This window comes from Ranitomeya imitator, chromosome 2, assembly GCF_032444005.1.
Source record: "Ranitomeya imitator isolate aRanImi1 chromosome 2, aRanImi1.pri, whole genome shotgun sequence".
In the NCBI taxonomy this organism is placed as follows: Eukaryota; Metazoa; Chordata; class Amphibia; order Anura; family Dendrobatidae; genus Ranitomeya; species Ranitomeya imitator.
In genome coordinates, this window is record NC_091283.1 from 268101771 (window position 1) to 268116290 (window position 14520).

Genomic DNA, 14520 nt, shown 5'->3' on the forward strand with positions numbered 1-14520 from the left:
AGTAAAGCCTGACAATATGGTAACACCGCAACGTTTCACCTAACGGCTTCCATGAATTCATGTATCTTCTAGATTTCCCCAGTGGTCACTGCCATGACAGCAACAACTTTATCTCCAGAATTACAATTGCTGCTAAAGAAGAAGCTCAAGATACAGCAGAACGTAACAGAGGAGGTTTCCGGACCCTCAGGATTGGCTCCATGTCTCAAGTCTTCATGTTTGGAGATGCAGGACTCAACGGTTGCTCCAGGTCAGCGCCTCACATACTGTAGTGCCACCCAACACTCCTCATCTTCAAACATTGGATCGCCTTCAGGTCCCTCAATCAGGTCTGAAGGTTCCTCCAATAAACCATTCTCATTCCGACACGGGCAAGAAGAAACAAAACACGACACAAACAATCCTTCTGACCTCTGCCAGACACGACAGACGAGCTGCCAAACCCCAGATTAGACCCATGTGTCTCGGAGGAAATAGGTGGATAAAAGGGCGATTAGGAGAGTTACAAACATCTAATGAGGTCTCCTGGGCTACTAGATGATGGGGAGCTGGAGACAGTCCAGACCTCCTAACGATCAGCGATGAGATGTTGGCATGGATGTAGCGTCGTGGCCCGGTATTGTATCGTTTTGCAGAGCATTATCTTGGCCATTTCTTCAAGAAGAAGTTCAAATCTCACGCCACAGGAGGTCCTGACGTTGGCCAGATGTTTCTGCACTGCAATATCCCACGCTGGCTGGAAACATGAAAAGAGACTGGATTATTAGAAAGAAAATCCATTCTTGGCCACATTGGTAGGAGATAGAAATTCCACAGATTCGAGAAAAAGGCGAAGGAAGAGAAGCTTGGTAGTGAATCCAAAGCTCACTGACATCTTGGAGGAAATAGATTTGTGTAGTCCGAGAGTCAATGGTCCGCTGATGGTGGCAGCACACTAACAGGGAGACTACACCAAGGTCAAGGGCTCTTCAGAAGAATCTATCAGACTTTTCTTCTTGACCCTCACTCCACAGTAACTCCATGGGCTTTAGAGCTTCAGGAAAACTTTGTATCAGACTTTGAGATGCTGTCCCACAAAACAAAAAGTTGCCTTCTTGGAAATCAAAGTGGGGGGACAGTGAGGTCCCAACTCACCGACCTCCCACCAACGTTACCTATAGGACAGCTCAATGTTGTCTAAAGAGAAGATCAATAAAAACAATTACACAAAGTCCTTCAAAATATCCCGAGTCTTCTGTGGTAGAAAGATTGTGATCATGGCCTGCAATGTCAGACTGAAAAATAACGAGAACACACCGCCCCATTATTATTATTTAGGCTCGAAAAGACTGACTGAGCCTAGAGGGAGGATATCTTAAAAACAAAGGTCCACAGATATCATCAGCTCTTCTCCAAGGCATCATGTCTGCAGGGCTGCTACGGAGGGACTGTACAACTTGGCCACCAGGATCCAATGCTTCCCGGGACCAAGTTGATTCTCAAACATCATACAAACTCAAAAGCAATTAAAAAAACCCACAAAAGCTTTGGCCCTCAAAAAATCCTTGCCCCCTATCCTATCGAAGAGGTGTATAACTCCAAGCTGATGGGACAATTCTTAAAAAATTCTCTGCTTTCAGAAAACAGGAGGTATTTAGTATTCGTAGTTCTGGACAAAAAAAAGCAGGGAAAGCGGAAAATTAATTCAAACATGGAGCCAACAGCGAGAGGCCACTGAATGTCAGACATGGACCTTCAACCTCTGACAGTGACATCTCTACGGTGGGGGGGGGGGGGGAGTCCTCAGGGGGGGATAAAGAACAAAAGATGAACTCAGTAGAGTGTAAAAGATGAGAACGTCCTTCCAGCACTGAGGACAAAACACCTCATGTTCACACGAAATCCAACACTGTCAATGAGTTCCCCACCTGAAAACGTCTACCACATTTCTGATACCACATCCTTAGCCATGTCAGGACATCTGCTACGTAGGGGTCTTTACACCCTGGTTACGAGAAGTCTGTCTTCACAGTGACCACAGCTTTTCTGAGATCCAGATCTTCTCACTTCTTAGCCTCCTCACAAACATTGACAACCAGAACTATACATCTACACGACAGGTCATCATCCGGCACCAGAGCAAAATCCACAAAAATAACCATGAAAAAAACAATAGGAAAATAAGTCACTGGAAGCAAAGCGAGGAGGCTGTTCTGATTGGTGAAGCATACTTGGGTGAGACTTCATAGAGAAGAGCTTAGCCCCACCCATGAGCAGCACTGTAGATTAATAGAAGATACTCTAGAATCTTGTACCTAGGCGCAGTATTATAGTAGTAATATTCTTCTACATAGGGGCAGTATTATAGTAATAATATTCTTGTACATGGGGGCAGTATTATAGTAGTAATATTCTTCTACATAGGGGCAGTATTATAGTAATAATATTCTTGTACATGGGGGCAGTATTATAGTAGTAATATTCTTCTACATAGGGGCAGTATTATAGTAGTTATATTCTTGTACATAGGGGCAGTATTATAGTAGTTATATTCTTGTACATAGGGGCAGTATTATAGTAGTTATATTCTTGTACATAGGAGCAGTATTATAGTAGTTATATTCTTGTACATAAGGGCAGTATTATAGTAGTTATATTCTTGTACTTAGGGGCAGTATTATAGTAGTTATATTCTTGTACATAGGGGCAGTATTACAGTAGTTATATTCTTGTACATAGGAGCAGTATTATAGTAGTTATATTCTTGTACATAGGGGGCAGTATTATAGTAGTTATATTCTTGTACATAGGGGCAGTATTATAGTAGTTATATTCTTGTACATAGGAGCAGTATTATAGTAGTTATATTCTTGTACATAGGGGGCAGTATTATAGTAGTTATACTCTTGTACATAGGGGCAGTAATATAGTAGTTATATTCTTGTACATAGGGGGCAGTATTATAGTAGTTATATTATTGTACATAGGGTGCAGTATTATAGTAGTTATATTCTTGTACATAGGGGGCAGTATTATAGTAGTTATATTCTTGTACATAGGGGGCAGTATTATAGTAGTTATATTTTTGTACATAGGGGGCAATATTATAGTAGTTATATTCTTGTACATAGGAGCAGTATATTTCTTTGTAATCTTGCACTAGGTGACATTAGACTCCCATAAAGGGGGATGCAGCTTAAAGGGAGATTGTGTCTCTGGCTACATAAAATCTGCAGGATTAACAGGAATAAGTGAACGGAATATTGGTAATAACAATCCATCAGTGCAACGTCTTCAGGAAGGGGATGAATATACAAAAACAGGAGACTGGGCAGAACTGGCAGCTTTAAATTGTATGAACAATGCTTACATTATACCAGCTGTACATATATAATTATATACAGATACAGGAGATACCCAGGTTATACCGGCTGTACATATATAATTATATACAGGAGATGCCCAGGTTATAGCAGCTGTACATATATAACTATATACGGTAATTATATATAGAGATGCCCAGGTTATACCAGTACAGTCCATACCACTATATAGAAGACGACCTATACCAGTTGCATGCCGAGGTTATTATCAGTGTAATTCGCCCCTTCTCGGACCTCCTGCAGAACCCTTCCTACGTCTCATCGATGAAATTCAGCCAAACATGTGAATCTCTCTGCAGTTGCACACACGGTAGAATATAATTTGTCGCTTTCACTCCGGCATTGGCAGCGAGTTTGTTGTGCTGGAGAATAATGAGTTACGTGGCAGTGCTGGCAGAGGCCCCCGTGTCACCGTTATTGTCACACATGCAGCCGGGAAGAGACAAATAAGCGATGAACGAGTTATTAACAAACAACGTTCCGTCATCAATCTGCTTTCTGGCGTTTCGCAGCCTTAACACAATCACTTCTTGAATTTAAAGAGAACCTGTCACTGGGTCATTAGTGTCCAGTGTCTATTCTTGTTTTATTCCTGGTGCTCCACTGATTATTCCATTTTTTGTATCATTAAAATCAGCCATACGGTTCCAGAGTTATGGGCATTTATATTTAGTGCTGATTTTCATGGTCTTTATATAGGAGGCGTGGCTCACAGGATCCTCTAGGGCGTGTGTGCAGACTGTAAAGCATAATTACCCTTTGAGCCACGCCCCTTAGTAATAACTAGGGTTGAGCGAAACGGATCGTTCATTTTCAAAAGTCGCCGACTTTTGGCAAAGTCGGGTTTCATGAAACCCGACCCCTGTGTGGGGTCGGCCATGCGGTACGCGACTTTCGCGCCAAAGTCGCGTTTCGTATGACGCGCTTGGCGCCATTTTTTCAGCCAATGAAGGAGCGTGGGCAGAGTGATGACATAGGTCTTAGGGGCGTGGATTTGGAGAGAGAGAGAGAGAGAGAGAGAGAGAGAGAGAGAGAGAGAGAAAAAAAAAAAAAAATAAATAAATAAATAAAACATTCCCATTGACTTTGCATTGGGTTTCCTGTTTCGGTCGATCCCCGACTTTTCGCCATAATCGGCCGATTTTACTCGACCCGACTTTAGAGATGGTCGGGTTTCGCGAAACCCGACTCGACCCTAAAAAAGTAAAAGTCGCTCAACCCTAGTAATAACTATAAAATAGCACTAAGTAAAAACTCCCATATCTTTGGAACCATATGGCGGATTTTAAGAAAAGAAAAAACAAATTAATCAATGGCAAAATGGTAATAAAATAATAATATTTCTCACCGAAAGCGCTCGCACCTGCCGACACCACAGGCGCTCGCACCTGCCGACACCATAGGCGCTCGCACCTGCCGACACCACAGGCGCTCGCACCTGACGACACCACAGGAGCTCGCACCTGACGACACCACAGGCGCTCGCACCTGCTGACACCACAGGCGCTCGCACCTGCTGACACCACAGGCGCTCGCACCTGCTGACACCACAGGCGCTCGCACCTGCTGACACCACAGGCGCTCGCACCTGCTGACACCACAGGCGCTCGCACCTGCTGACACCACAGGCGCTCGCACCTGCTGACACCACAGGCGCTCGCACCTCAAACCCCTTCGTATGTGCAGACTGTGGTTTTTGGAGGTAATTATGAAAGTTGCCCACAAAAATCAGTATTCCCAGCCTCAGGGACCATGAGCAGTCCTTACCGCGTGTCCTCAGCTCCTCGGATCGCAGCTCTGGAAGTCTCCGCTTGCACTACTAGTGATCACTATGCTTGCAGGAAGTGATTACAGAAACAGAAGGGTAACACAAGGGCGAGGGATGGGGCAATGTGGATGACTCTTTCCTGCCCATCACCAACCATTCAAAACGTTCATTCACACTTGTCACTTAGAGGAAAAGCAAAGACGAAATAGTCACCAAGTCCTCCCTCCTTCTGTCCCCTACACACTCTCCAGTCTGTACCGCCGCTTAGATCATACGGAGGACACAGCGGATACTTGTGGTCAAGTTTAGGGGAAGAGAAAGAAAGGATTGTAGTACATGACCTTGGACGTGAGCCCAATCCATGCACATCTACAAAGAGCCCTATCAGGAGGAAAGTGAGGCAGCTCTGTTGTCTGGATGGTCGTCTCTTTTTCATGTCCTCAGGGCAGATCCATCAGTATCTCGCCCCCAAAATACTGGAAGGACGGAGACACAGGACATATGGCAGAGCGCTTACACATAATCACTACCCCATGCCATATTTTACCTCCATCCTATAATTATCCATCCATAACTATCCATCCCATATCCAGAGACCTCTGTTCCATCGCTCTCCATCTCATATCCAGAGAGCTCCAACTAGTCTCTATCCATCCATATCCAGGGATCTGTCCTGTCTTTATCCATTCCAGATCCCTCCATCCTGTCTCTATCCATCCCATGTCCTGAGACCTTTACTCCATCTCTACCCATGCCACATCCAGAGACCTCCATCCCATATCCAGAGATCTCTATCCCATCGCTCTCCATCTCATATCCAGAGACCTCCGGCCAGTCTCTATCCATTCCATATCCAATGATCTGTCCAGTCTCTATCCATTTCATATCCAATGATCTGTCCTGCCTCTATCCATCCCATGTCCTGAGACATTTCGTCCATCTCTACCCATGCCACATTCAGAGACCTCCTTCCTATCTCTATTCATCCCACATCCAGAGTCCTCAATCCTGTGTCTATCCATCCCATATCCAGAGTCCTCCATCCTGTCTCTATCAATTCCATATCCAGGACCTCCATCCTGTCTCTATCCATCCCATGTCCTGAGACCTTTACCCCATCTCTACCCATGCCATATCCAGAGCCCTCCATCCCATCGCTATTAATCCCATATTATGTGACCTACTGCCCATAGATATTTATCGCATACAGACTCCATCCCAACACTATCCATCCCATATCCAGAGACATCTGTCCCATCTCTATCCATCCCATATCTAGACTTATCTTTTTTCCATCTCCTTGAGGTCCACTCTCCCCCACCTATTTGATTAGCTATGCAGAGGCAAAGTCTGTGACAACCTGGAGATGAGCATCTCGGCCTCGTCAGTCTACTGATATCTTCCGATCCATAACCCATGCAATCCATAAACCAAGTTGTCCTTCATCCCACCTTAGAATAAAATGACCAATCATGACAGAGTTAACAGAATTTTGGTCTGGTTGGGACATCCAAAATGGAGAGACGCACTCATTAGGAGCTAGTAAGCCTCATGCTAGTTTTAGTGGTCACCGCTGTGTCTCAGACATAGATAACCTATGAGAACGATGCGAGGACTGTGTATCAGTGTGGAGCACGCCTCTCTTACATATTGTCCTCCTGCTGTGAGAAAGGATTAGACGCTCACAATACAGGCCTTCAGGAAGCCGGAGGGCACAGGAGACGACTTCCATACACTGGACAATACCATCCGGTTTCCTTCCTTGAGCACCACAAGCCTAGAACTGTAAGTGACATGTTTATAAGCAAGAGGAATGCTGTACAAAGATACAGGAACTTGTCACTCGGAAGAATCAAGAAGATCTTGGAGAGTACGTGAAGTAATTCAGTCTATTGATGGACTTGTATTGTTTTTGGAGACGATACATTTAATTGGTTTTAAAGGCCCCAACCATGTAATACAAGAGGGCTAAAAAGAGGACCCAACACCTCAAACACCTACTTTCACCATACATGGGTCTCTTCACACTCGTCTGGAGATTCATGAATAAGTGGATAGAGGAGACATTCGATGTCAGAGTTACCAAGATAAAGGTAGGTTGGACCCTGGTGAACCTATCTAGGTTGCACAAGATAGATCTTCCTACAGAGTGTTCATCCCACCATCACTCAAGCTCGAGACGAAGGTTGTTACATATGCCAGTACTGTCACCACAGATTATTCCCGAAATAAGACATTACCTTAAAAAGTACCAGAAAAGCTTGTAATGGACCAAACTCTGACAAGTAAATAAGCCCTCTAAGAACATCAACCAAAGGGGTAAAAACAGTAGAGAGATTATGCTTGTTGACCTCCCTAACAGTCACTTAGGAGGCAAGAATGGAGGAAGATGGAGATATATTGACAGAAATTTTCAGCTTCAAAACTGATGGTAATTGATCTGATAATGGTCCATGTTGGTTGCTTAGAAGTACCTTCTCCAGTTGACCACCTTCATGGTCACTCAATGTAGTGATGATGGAGGGAAAAGACTAGGGTTGGAGATACCTTGACTCTTGGCAACCAAAAAAAGACCAATATCAATCCAATCTACTACTGTATCCGACCAACTGTCCCCGATCTCCAGTAAACTCTGGAGATACTTTAACTTGTCGCCTTCACTTAAAACTCCTACATCAAGCAAGTTATCAAGTATTGGCCATGTTGGTGGCCTTGAATTACTATTCTTTTGGAAATTTACTGGTGAGGACTCCTTCTGTTCTGAAATGAGAAGGTAGGGATCAAGATTTTGGAGGTAGGTCCAATCTCCCACCAACCGCATTCAAGATATGGCATCTTTCATCTCTTAAGACTCAAGAGAGGGCATCTAGTTCTTACAGAATTGACTTCACATTGCCTTCTTAGGTCTATTAAAGGAAAGCATGAAGGAAGGAAGAAAGTATTTAAGTGTCCTCCTGATAACGTGACTTTCAACATGGTGGAATTTTGTGACCAGAAGGAGATGTCATCAGAGAACACGACATCACTACGTCATCAGATCTGTATTCCAGGAATTCTGCTGCCCTTCTGTTAGCCCTCAGGATGGAGACTGGAGTGTGAGCGCCGCTCTGGAGGTAATCAGGGATAACTAAGGCATAATGAGCTAGAAGAAAGCATTTAAGGCCAACGTATGATGTGGTGTCCTGGACGCAGCAACTTATTCTGGCAGGAATATTAACATTTACAAGAATCCCAGAGAAGGCGAGTGTGTAAGAGGCTCAAGATCTGGAGTTTCCGCAAGTGACTAAGGTCCTGACATCTGCGGTTTGGTGCAGCTGACACATGTTCTGCTTTTTACACTTTCTTCATCCCGTAACTTTTTTTTTTACGTTCATATATGACAGAATAATATTTGGTTTCTATGGTTTTGTGAATCTCTGTGCCCAAAAGTTCAGCAGCGTCTTACAGTGTTTGCGGCTTCTGTTACTATGGAGATTATTCACCGAGTGACAAAAGAATTTATATATAAATCTGAGCATTGCAACAAAGCAACAACGACAACCACCACCATCATCATCATCTCAAGATAACGAGGGACAAAAACCCAATACGATGCCTGGATCAACAAGTAGGAGGCTGAAAAAATGCACAAAGGAAAGCAAATAAATAATAAAGAAATAAAGTATGGTGGCTGTCACGAATCACAGGGAGATATTTGTATCATCCCCCCGGTCACACCAATATGTCCTGAACCGGGGTTGTTTGGTTGCCACGATTCTTTTCTAAAGGGGATTTATCTATATCCCACTTCCGGTTTGGAACTTGCAGCTCTCTGGCACCCCTTACCCTCAGGTCAGTCAGGGTACTGCACCTAGGATAATTAGTCACCAGAAAGGCTGCCTGCTATGTATTGGCTACTGGGCACACTGCAGCGAGGGCGATATAACTACTCCCACTCAGGCGGGAACAATAATTATCAACGCGGTCCGTCGCTGCAAGCTTACCCTGAAGCGCAGGACAATTTCTCTGATTTCTTAACTAATAACGGGTCCGGAGCCAACCCAATTAATAGTGTAATTCACTTCAGAGGACGTGACAGTACGTTATAGAGCAAGGAGAGACAAAGCTAGTAATTTTATATATTTTACTCCAAGAGGTAGGCAGTGTTTACAAAAGTATAAAAAAGATATTATAAAATGAGACAAGTATACATGTACAGAATGATTACAAATAAAAAGGGATTAACGGAAGAAAACAGGCTTTCAGTTTTTTTTCATATCATGGCTGACCATGCGGCTGGTAGGGGAGGGGCGATATATTAAGATGCAGTACAGATTTGACTCTCAGCTTGACCCTGGACAAAGACTGCAGCAAAATGAGGTTTCACTATCTTATACTTTTGCCCAAAACCAAGGCACTCTCCCTATGGTGACCTCACTTGGAGGCTGAATACTCCCCTTTTCCAAAGTTATGGCAAACCATCTCTAGTCATATCTTGCCGTATGAACCTCATGGAAGAACGACACAATCATCATTATGCTCACCACGACATTGGTGCTCATTTAAGTATAAACACAAGGTAGATATATGACCGCTTAAGCATATGTACAAGAATATAACTACTATAATACTACCCCCTATGTACAAGAATATAACTACTATAATACTGCCCCCTATGTACAAGAATATAGTATAATACTGCCCCCATATACAAGAATATAACTACTATAAAACTGCCACTATGTACAAGAATATAACTACTATAATACTGCCACTATGTACAAGAATATAACTGCTATAATACTGCTCCTATGTACAAGAATATAACTACTATAATACTGCTCCTATGTACAAGAATATAACTACTATAATACTGCCCTCTATGTACAAGAATATAACGACTATAATACTGCTCCTATGTACAGGAATATAACCACTATAATACTGCTCCTATGTACAAGAATATAACTACTATAATACTGCCCTCTATGTACAAGAATATAACGACTATAATACTGCTCCTCTATGACTACTTTTGATAGTGACTTATTATTTGTGCAGAAGGACTTGAGGATCCTAGGTAATAATAAACTTAACTGGAGCAGCCAGTGCCAGGCAGCAGCCGCCAAGACAAACAGGATTATGGGGTGCATTAAAAGAGGTCTGGATACACATGATGAGATCATTATACTGTCTCTGTACAAATCCTTGATTAGACCGCACATGGAGTACTGTGTACAGTTTTGGGCACCGGTGCTCAGGAAGGATATAATGGAACTAGAGCGAGTACAAAGGAGGGCAACAACATTAATAAAGGGGATGGGCGGACGACAATACCCAGTGAGATGAGGATTAGGATTATTTAGTATAGAAAAAAAACGACTGAGGGGCGATCTAATAACCATGTATAAGTATATAAAGGGACAATACAAATATCTCTCCGAAGATCTGTTGATACCAAGGAAGGTGACGGTCACAAGGGACATTCTCTGCGTCTGGAGGAGAGAAGGTTTCTCCACCAACATAGAAGATGATTCTTTACTGTTAGGGCAGTGAGAATCTGGAATTCCTTGCCTGAGGAGGCGGTGATGGCGACCTCAGTTGAGGGGTTCAAGAGAGGCCTGGATGTCTTCCCGCAGCGTAACAATATTGTATCTTACAGTTATTAGGTTCTTTAGAAGGACGTATATCTGGGGATTTATTCTGACGGAATCTAGGCTGAACTGGATTGACAAATGGCTTTTTTCGGCCTTGATAACTATGTTGCTATGTTATGTTATAAATTCAGGGTTGGGATTGTGGATATTCTGTTTGTATCGAGGGGGGGGGGGGTAATTTTTAGATATTTCTGGTGGTGACAGATTGTTATACATTAATATTTGCTTTGGGCCATTGAACTCTTTAAAGACCGAGCCACAGAGATTCCTCTCCGTAGTGCTGAGGTTTTTGGTCAGTTTTGATGAAAAGCTCTCTTAAGTTGCTTGGTTTCCCGAAATACCTAAAATAAACCCACAATTGCAGTAATTGTTGGAGAGGAAGAGTCACTAGAAGTGGCAGAAAAGAGAGGAAAGGTCTCCGTATAGAATATGTGTTTGGCTCAGATGCACAGCTCAGAAGACAGTATCACACACGATTCGAGAGGAGCTTCTCAGCAGACAGTATGACACATGATTCAACAGGAGCTTAGAAGACTATCACACACGATTCAACAGGAGCTCAGAAGACAGTATGACACACGATTCGACAGTAGCTCAGAAGACAGTATGACACACGATTCGACAGAAGCTCAGAAGACAGTGTCACATAATACGACAGGAGCTCAGAAGACTTTCACATGCGATTTAAGAGGAGATCAGAAGACAGTATCACACGCAATTCGACAGGAGCTCAGAAGACAGTATCACACACACGATTCGAGAGGAGCTCAGAAGACAGTATCACACGCAATTCGACAGGAGCTCAGAAGACAATATCACAAACGATTCGACAGGAGCTCAGAAGAAAATATCACACACTATTCCACAGGAGCTCAGAAGACAACAGCACACACGATTCAAGAGCAGCTCAGAAGACAGTATCACACGTGATTCGAGAGCAGCTCAGAAGACAGTATCACACATGATTTGAGAGGTGAGAAGACCGTATCACATGTGAATTGACAGGAGCTTATAACACTGAGTGTCCTACTTTTGACACATGGTTCATCCAAAATAGTGGGCACCTAAAAAAAGTATTTTTATCTACATAGAGAAAAGAGATGTATAAGCCACAAATAAACATGTACTCGACACATACACCACCAGATATTCATACTGGATAGAAAGGCTAATGCTCCACTCTAAAAAAATTTTTTTTAAAAATCATCGAATGAATTTGGAATTAGAATGCTCTAAAAAATTAAAAGCAGCACTCGAATAACCACACTATGATCTCGAGGACGATCTATTACCAGATGATGAAGCAGAAAGCATTCTTATAGTCAATATAAAATTACACTTTTCATAACTTCACAATGGAAAGAGCATTCTAATACCAGAGAGCATTCTAATAATCCATGTAAGAAACGGAGCACTCTAGTGACACGTGTACTATACCAGGATTTTTTTCATGAATTGCGCATCATACTAACAGCTATCCAATCCTCAACTTACAGTATCCAAAGCATTCTAATATAACATTATGATAAAGAGAGCACTCTAAGATCGGTTTACGAGACAGAAAGCACTCCAATGGCCAGCCGTCAATACTGAGAGCATTCAGGCGATTCATTCACAATACACAGACCCGTATAACAATAGATTTATTTCACAATTTAACAACAGGTTTAAGGTACAGAGAGCATTCTAATGGGCAGCCAGCAAGACAGGCTCATAGCCAGATTAGGATATAAACATTCTACGGTCTGATTCACACTTCCAGAAAGCTTTACAGTCAACAGCGAAGGATACAGAGCAATCTAAGGACTGATGGAAGTTTCAGAGACGAGACTAAACACCGATTTACGACTATGAGCGCATTCTAATGATCAATTTATAATAGGTAGACCATTTTTATAACCAGTTTGTGATACAAAATAAAATTTTGTTTCTAACATTGGATGGAACAAACTATATCTAGATAGCATTCTAATTGTTCGCTTCCAATATAAAAAGCCGAAATAAAAAGAGCACTCAAAAGATCTGTTTCTTAAAGGCAGGACAATAAATTGACCTCTGTGCAATAATAAGGGCACTCTATTAATTTACAATACACAGACTCTTCTAACGACCCGTTCATGAGACAAAGCATTTGCAGGGCAGATCGGGGGTACATTCGATTGGCAAGCTTAGAATACATAGAATGCTCTGTGTTGTAAGCTGGTGATTAGCGCTGTCTCTGTACCATGAATAAGTCATTGGTGTGCTCTGTGCCAAAAACTATCAGAATGAGCTCATTAAGACAGAATCAGTATTATGAAAGTTTGTGGTTTCATATACTTGTTACCAGAATGGTCTAATGATGGATTTTATGGAGTGCATTCTAATAAAAAGTGTAGGAAACAGAGCATTCTAATAAATCGTATACAGTACAGAGGATTCTAAATAACAAGCGTGGTGCACTGGGCATTCTAATAGCAAGCATAGGGCACACAGCATTCTAATAGCAAGCATAGGGCACAGAGCATTCTAATAGCAAGCATAGGGCACAGAGCATTCTAATAGCAAGCAAAGAGCACATGACAATTGTGAGCATGGTGCATTCTAAAAAATGTAAGGCACACAGCATTCTAATATCGAGCACAGGGTATTCTAAGAGAGCATAGGGCATTCTAATAGAGAACATAGGGCATTTTAATACAATGGGCACAGAGCATTCTAATATCGAGCACAGGGTATTCTAAGAGAGCATAGGGCATTCTAATAGAGAACATAGGGCATTTTAATACAATGGGCACAGCGCATTCTAATATCTAGCACAGGTATTCTAATAGCAAGCAAAGAGCACATGACAATTGTGAGCATGGTGCATTCTAAAAAATGAAAGGCACACAGCATTCTAATATCGAGCACAGGGTATTCTAAGAGTGAGCATAGGGCATTCTAATAGCAAGCATAGGGCACAGATCATTCTATTCGCAAGCAAAGAGCACATGACAATTGTGAGCATGGTGCATTCTAAAAAATGTAAGGCACACAGCATTCTAATATCGAGCACAGGGTATTCTAAGAGAGCATAGGGCATTCTAATAGAGAACATAGGGCATTCTAATACAATGGGCACAGCGCATTCTAATATCTAGCACAGGTATTCTAATAGCAAGCAAAGAGCACATGACAATTGTGAGCATGGTGCATTCTAAAAAATGAAAGGCACACAGCATTCTAATATCGAGCACAGGGTATTCTAAGAGTGAGCATAGGGCATTCTAATAGCAAGCATAGGGCACAGATCATTCTATTAGCAAGCAAAGAGCACATGACAATTGTGAGCATGGTGCATTCTAAAAAATGAAAGGCACAGCATTCTAATATTGAGCACAGGGTATTCTAAGAGTGAGCATAGGGCATTCTAATCCAATGGGCACAGAGCATTCTAATATCTAGCACAGGGATTCTAATAGCAAGCAAAGAGCACATGACAATTGTGAGATTGTGAGCATGGTGCATTCTAAAAAATGTAAGGCACACAGCATTCTAATATCGAGCACAGGGTATTCTAAGAGTGAGCATAGGGCATTCTAATAGAGAACATAGGGCATTCTAATACAATGTGCACAGAGCATTCTAATACTATGTGCACAGAGCATTCTAATATCTAGCACAGGGGATTCTAATAGCAAGCAGAGCACATGACATCCCAATTGTAAACACAGAGCATTCTAATAAAATGTAGAGCACACAGTATTGTAATATCAAGCACAGGGGATTCTAA

The 14520-nt window shown here is 42.3% G+C and overlaps 1 protein-coding gene across 5 annotated transcripts in view; it reads right to left on the bottom strand.

Annotated features, from left to right (window-relative positions):
• Positions 1 to 14520, bottom strand: part of GAS7 (growth arrest specific 7) — a 111552-nt gene that overhangs the window by 56078 nt on the left and 40954 nt on the right. The window contains exon 1 of one of the 5 annotated variants that reach the window (XM_069749136.1): positions 5130 to 5297. The exons of the other annotated variants lie outside the window; for them this stretch is intronic. The gene's annotated coding sequence lies outside the window, so the exon portion shown is untranslated. Of the gene's footprint in view, positions 1 to 5129; positions 5298 to 14520 lie in introns of those variants that run through there. 5 annotated transcript variants of the gene reach the window in all.